The following is a 7,588-nucleotide window of genomic DNA, read 5'->3' on the forward strand; positions in this document are numbered from 1 at the left end:
ATATGAAAGCACATACATGTTATTGATTTTCTTCGCTTGTTCTTTCGTTCGATTGTCAGGTGTATTTCTGATTCTTCTGTGCTTTCAAAAGTCGTGATTTTTCCGTAGTGCCGATGGCAAAATTCCTCGCTCTCGTTTTGCTGAAATGCAAAACAACATGGAGCGCAAGTTATACTTGTTATCATAATAAATCTAGCAGAATATAAAACATTATGTACGCAGTAAAAGTTTGTACCAATTAAAGTACAAATATTTTACTTAAAAAGAGAAACGTTTTGCTCTCTTGTATATTTCTACTTTTATTTATATTTACGAAAATTCTAGCTTGAATCGCGCATCAGTTAAAACACAAGAAAAATTCACATCACATTCGATTTTAATCGAGAAAGCGAACACGAAACGCTTCATAACATCGGAATGTTTACTACAAGCGTATTATTTCTTTTATTTCTTTCTAAATCCTGTTTCAAATCAAGAGATTGCAGTCGCATATTGCAGTGATTCATGACTTTGTACTAGTAGGATATTCCCTTTGGCTATACCGTTCAATCACTATTGATATTTTCTACAGAGTCTAAATATAATTGTTTGTTAAAAGTCCTTTTGCATAAACTCTGTATTATTCTATTATAGAATTTGTACTTTCTATGAGAACATATTTTTGCTACAGCTTGTTCAATAAGACACACAATGTTTTACATTTTTATGTTAAAAATAAGCTGATTAAAATTGCAGTGTTGTGTGAGCTTTATTCAAAGAAATGTAATGCAGTGCACCGTATAAAATATTATTTGTAGCTGTTCTTACAAGAGAAATGTTAACAATGACTTTATCCGTATTTGGCTTGATCCATATTTATTTTGTTCTCGTAATTACTTAGTAGCAATAATTTTTCAAACGCAATATTGTGATTGCAAATTTTCATTTCGCTAAATGGCGCTAAATGAAACACTTGTTTTCTCGAGGAAGAGGAAGCTCCTTTTCGCGAAAGAATTTTATGACTTTTTAACCAAGCTAGTATCGATCTTCTCCTGTAACAGACCATTCTTAGGTGCGAACTTTCTCAGGAGGAAATTAAACGGATCAGTCGTGCCATACGGTTAGCTGATTGTTGATGAGTCAGTTAAATTCCGACAGTAATTAGTTTCATAAGTAATCCGATGTATCGACCAAGTCACGCAACGCATTTCAATAAGCTATCGATTTCGCTTTTAATATCGGCCGTCGAAAATTTACTTTTTTGTTGACATAGGACTTAAAGCGATTCTAAAGTATCTTCTTTGCATTCTGCTTGTCGAGATTACCGTAACTGTAATAGACTTGATCAATGATACTAAGGAAAAGTTCGACGGTATATTTAAATTATTTAAATTTAAATTGACTACTAAACTCTTACGCGAAATCTATTAGGGAAATTAGTATTTATTATCAGTATCAATTTATGTATTTCTTGTTTTATATGAAAAACCATTGACAATAACTTACAGTATATTGTGAATTAGATTTATTTTTATAAATCTTGCACAAATTTTATAGAAATGCTATATTAGATAGAGCTTTATATTTGCGAAAGACTATCACGCTTGTCCAAATCTAATTAACAATAATATAGTGTTCGTGACAGTTTTATAGCCACTCTTTCTAACGAGATACGAGTGACCCGAGGATAATTAACTCACTCTCGGACCATTGAAGTTTCACAGCTCGCTTGATCTGCCTGGAGCACAACAAGGCCCGGGTCATCGACATACACTCGGAAGTCTGCGAACATACTTCTTCCAGACCGACGGAGTTTCGTCGGGTTTCAGACGTAAGGGATGCTCGTAGTAATGGAAACGCGAGAATCATTGCAACCGCTGCTGGTTGTCTACCCCAAAGACGCCATGCCGAACTCTTTCCGTTCGCGAAATCATTGTCGAAGAACGGTGAATATACGTATCTCCTATTACTCTCTTTATTCATTTTTCACAGTGACGCCGCAGATAATTTTCCGCTTGACTTATATAGCGGAGATTTGACCGACGATAAATCGACAAAGGATGCGAGAATGAATGCGATAAAATCGAAAACGGATATTCAAATATGAAGTCTATTTTTTAGCATGGATATGATCTTGCTGGTTCATCTATTAAATTGTTTCAAGGTGGAAACAAAGAATCGTATGTGCAATTCCCACGTGCAATTCTTATTCATCATCATCTTCTATTATCCACCATGATAGTCTCTTCGTAAACGCGAGTGTCTGGATCGACTCGAAAGAACAAGTCAGATCCTTTTTTCAAATAGATTGTCTGCATGAATTTTTGCTTGGCACGATGAAATTTTTCCTTTTGCTTCTTCTCAGATTATTCTTCAAACATGGATGTCAGGAATTTTAGGAATTCTGTACTTGTAATGGATCCTTGAACAAATTTCAAGAGATTGATGTTAAGAAAAGCACAAATTTGACTGTTACGTAAGATTGATCTTACAACCACGATATAATAATTGTGACAAATATAATTTTAATTATTTAATATAATTTGAATATCACAAGATATTATAAATAATTTTTTAGGGATCAAATTTTTCTTGAAAAATGCATTTTTTGCTATTTTTATTTAAATAATATTTTTTAAATATTACATTTTTTAAATATAACAAGTACAAACTTTTCATTATATCTGATATAGAACATTTAGTATAGTGACTTAATATAAAGTAGCAGGAAAAAGTGCAGAAAACAAAAAGTGAATTTTATATTTAAGATTAATTTTCTCTCTAAGAATATATTGGGGACGCAAACGCAGGGGACAGAAAAGCAAGGTCACAATTTAATTAAGCGCCGCTTGATATGCCATATTGAAAACTCTCGACTGTAGTTGTAATTTCGCAGATTGCTCTTACCATTTTGTCAGCAAACGAATGCGATTATCGCCTCAATGCTTTTCAATTTCTCGGATATTTTTCCAATAAACGTCGATGGTTTAGTACATGTCGCTATATTTGACAAGTGTCGCTGTGTATGCTTTGGTAGGTTATCTTTGTAGATCCGTTATATATCTTGTATATATTATTATTGTTAGTATGTATCCTTATTAGATATAGTAAGAGATATCTACTTGACAGCTATATGTGTGTATAATATTATAGGCCTTGTATTATATCATATAGCAAAATTGTTATCGTCTTAATGGGTCGAAGGAGCATTATATCGCGGTCACGTAATGCACTTCCTTTCTGATTGTTCTTAATCACCACTATCTTCCAACATATTACACAATTATCGACGTCATCAACCTAGAATATACCGGATAAGAGACTATGACATAAGGATTGTGCCATTAATATCACAAAGGTGTCCCATTATTATGCGACCTTTCTACGCTCAAGCACGAGAATTACATATATAAAGCGGCCAGACAGCATTTATACCGTTAAAGCTACGGATGTATAATGATTATATTTGTATTTTCTTTCTATGATATTATACTTGATGTAATAAAATAATATTTTTAATTTTTATCAGCATTTAAAAATTGAATATTAATAGCAAATCAGACACAAAAATCCGGAATTCCGATTATCGGCTAAAAACGACTATAGAGTAAAATAAATGTGTAACACATTCTACGTTTCAATGTCTAGTCAATTACGAGAGAGGTATCACACAAAGCTCTAGATATATCAAAGTAGCGCAAAGGTCCTCCATTTTCGATAATAACTGTATTATATATTAGACGCTTATTGGATACTAGATCGAAAATGGCGGTTGAAATAGCCAATAGAAAAGTTGTTGGCATTTCGGCTTAGACAAAAGGATTGCGCAATTTTAGTATATCTATAACTTTAGTGCCGCAGCGCTATCACGCGAGAAAAATGTATATATGGAACTTAAAATTAAATTTTTGTTGTAAAAAATCTTTTTCATAAAACAAATTTAATTTATCATTATTTTATGGATCGAGGCCAGTAAAATACACTAGCAACCGACCGAAGAGTGAAAATACTGGCTAGGCTGGTTCATTATCGATGAGTTGACAACTCTAATCATTGATACCTTATCAAAGCATTGCACGCAAGTCCCACAAGTTACTGTGAAGTTAGTAAAGTCAAAACGACGAGAATGTTAGTTTTTCGCGCATGGCTCTTCGTGACAGTTTTCGGTAAAGTGAGATGTGTTCTTACTAAGGATATGTAAGACAAGATTTCTCGTCACGTCTATATCGGAGTTCTGTCATGAAAGTTTGTCAAGTGACATCGCTATTGGCCGAGCAAACTTTTTTTGTAACTTTTCGTTGAACAGTAGCGACATCGGCGATGTTTTCCTCGTTGCTACTGAAATTTCATTCTGTTTTATAAAAAAAAATAAACGAGCTAGACCTTGTTAACAAACACATATCGTATATCATCTGCCCCGCAATTACGGTATTTTGATTACTGCGAGTTTCGTTGGTCAACCAGCTCCTGAGGGATTTTTCTTTAAGTGCTTGTATCTGACAACAGTTAGTTCATTTTTCATTACACGGCCAGTCTCGAGGGTTATTTAAAATAAAAAAAGAAGTATAAAATGTTTACTTAACACCCGAGATACTGCCGTGTCTACTGATATATATTTATAATCCAAATTCAAGAATAAGGAGAAACTCCAAGAGTATATGAAAGAGAAAAGACTGATCTTATTCGAAGATAATCTTTATCTCTTTCTAAAAATTAAAAGTTTATTAATTTTTCATTACTCTTGGCTGTGTATCAAGATTTCTGCAAGACCAAAATTGCTTAACATTTTGAAACCCCCACGTACGGTGCAATTCATGATTTCCATGTAACGACAAATTATCTCAGCGTGACAAGGACGGTTATGATATTTGACACTTGTTTAGCAATCCCCAGATACCTCGGTAAGAGTTAAGCCTGCTATGTAATCTAGACTCCTAGGCTTCGGTACCAATTATCCGATGTATCCTTCTTACAAAGCTGGAAGCTGTTATTAAGCTGTTGTACAGTGCACGCTGTTGTACTAAGCCACGTGTATTTTACGCTGATTCGTTCCCTTTAATGGCCTCCTGCTCGCAGCGGATCGGATGGAGATAGGCAGGGATGTGAAGCTGCGCGAATTGAAGTGCTTCAATCCGGTTGATTAAATCGCCTTTGGTTTGCGAAGGCAACTGAGTTATACAGAGGCAATTTCTACATATCCTGGCCTGTATGCTAAAAACGCGCCTTCCTAAATTTTCTCGAGCAGCTACGTGCGAATGCTCAAATATCCTTCAAAAGACGTGACGTCGTTTTATCGCAGCGTTACAGTCATTGCGGAGTACGAAACATAAAAAAAAATGCGTGTCCTATTTTAAAGCTACGCGACTTAACTTCTAGTTACGTTTCTATGGCTCGTATAAAGCGGCCCACTGCATTCGTTTACGATTCTTGAGAGTTTTCTCGTCAAAAACCTTAAATTTTTATTACCCGTTATCCCTTTCCCTTAAATTTCAGAAAATATCACGTTTTCGCGATATCTAAAAAAATCAGCTTGTGTCTTTGTAGAATTATGTCTAAATGGATTATTTATTACTTTTGATTGAAAGCATATTACGCAAGTAAGTTCCGTCATAAATTTTTAAACGATTTATATGAACATATAAAAATTAAAGTTTGAGATTGAATAATGTAATGGCCGTCTCGAATAGAATCTCTGCGAATTAAATTAGCGGAGAAACTCGTTATTACAATTTTCCACAAAACTACCTTAAAAACGCTTTAGGTTACGACGAAATCACGTTAATATGTTGGTATGTATGGTGAAGTACGCTATGACATTACAGTTTGAAATACGGTGACCAAGACCAGTCGACCTTTTCCACGAGTTGAGCTATATGAAAAGGTGAATCGTTTTCTATTTTATTGAAAGTGTAAATGTCACTGTAACTTGCTGTCGATGCGTTAGGCGATCAAACGGCAATCTATTTACGAGGCGCGGTTTAAACGACAAAGTATATTGCGTCGCGCATCTCTTCAATATGTCGTATATGATGCAGCGACGCTTTTCCCGCGGACGTTATTTTATTTTTTATTTCATAAATGATGAGATATATATATCGTTTGTTAGTTAATATTCGTTATCCGTGTGTTAGCCGCATGGCGGGACGTAAAATGGGATGTGCAAAATAAGGGGCATCCGTTTTTTTTTAAACTTGATATACACTATGTGATTTTAATTCCAAACTACGGGTTTGAAAGAAAAAAAAACTGTTACTGCGCTATTTTGTTAAAACGTACGTGGAAAATATACATGTATACATTGTTGCGACTTAGATTTAGGGATGTATTACAATTATTTTTTTAACAAAATAAAAAACTCTTATGAAAAAAAATTACAAATTTTTCTATATTGTATTTAAAAGTAATACAAAAAGTTTTACGACGCGATTTAAAATTTGGATCAAAAATTATTTAAATAAGTAGACATGATTTTCAAAAACAATTACGACAAAATGAGAAAATTTTCGTTCAAACTATAAAATTGTATCGTTTAAATACAAATTTCAAGTCGCTTTTAGGCCGAGATTGTACATCTGATACCTTAATCGTGTTGCCTACATTTTAAAGGCGATATTAAATACGATTTAGAATATTGAATAACACGATTAAAGATAAATGCATGGATTTTACAAATCAGATTTCTCTCACTTCTCTATAATCGCATTGTACTATAATAGTTTTACATCGAACGACAGGAACATCTGGCGCTGGAACATAACCGAAGTTACATACGGTGATAGTATAATATTTAACGTCAGATATCTCGTAACATTTTGCTTCGGAAAAGCGATTTGCACCGATCGCTCCTATCACTACCGTCGTACGCCCATTTCCTTTTCTCATCGGATCGTGATAAATGACTAAGTCAGAATTCTCTGCAAAGGAGTCTCGTGAGAAATCCACCTGACGTATTCGGGTTAGAACAGCCAGTGACGCTGCTTGCACGTTGATCCGGTGCCACGTGATTTTTTGGCTCTTTGTTTAACGTAATAGCGTAACTAGGATTTTTTTTAATTTATATATATGTATAATATTTTTCGTTAACTTCTAACACTTGGTATTACTTCTTAAATGGCATGCACACATTGTATATTCATGTTCACGTCTCTCATTTCTTAAAACTCTTTTTAAATTTCTAGACCATTTTTTTAAATGATAGCATAAAGTGTTTTCCTACGCTACACTTATGTTTATAATAAAGAATTGTCTAATTAAGAAAAAATTAATAAAGAAATTGTACAGAAAAAGAAATTTTTTAAAAGCGACATAGATGTGAATGAAAAACGCTATTTAATAGTTTATATCGAGCAACCTCTGATTTTTTCGCATTTCCCAACAAGTAGCTTAACAAAATTAAGTTAAATAGCTTGAAGTTTTTATTCAATTAATTTTCTAGGAGACGATAATAGCATCTTTCTTATTTGAAAGAAAAATAATTATAGAACTTCACACCGATTTATTTTTATGTAATAGCTGCGACCTACTTTAACGGCGTTTCTTTTAATGTTGAATTAACTGCGAAGGCACAATTCTGTCTCTCTCTCTCTCTCTCTCTCTCTCTCTCTCTCTC

At 33.8% G+C, this 7,588-nt stretch overlaps 1 protein-coding gene across 3 annotated transcripts in view; it reads left to right on the plus strand.

Moving 5' to 3' along the window:
• Positions 1-7,588, plus strand: part of LOC108749456 (synapse-associated protein of 47 kDa) — a 71,659-nt gene that overhangs the window by 12,484 nt on the left and 51,587 nt on the right. The gene's annotated exons all lie outside the window — the stretch shown is intronic.

Source organism: Trachymyrmex septentrionalis, unplaced genomic scaffold, assembly GCF_001594115.1.
Source record: "Trachymyrmex septentrionalis isolate Tsep2-gDNA-1 unplaced genomic scaffold, Tsep1.0 scaffold29, whole genome shotgun sequence".
NCBI classification, from domain to species: domain Eukaryota; kingdom Metazoa; phylum Arthropoda; class Insecta; order Hymenoptera; family Formicidae; genus Trachymyrmex; species Trachymyrmex septentrionalis.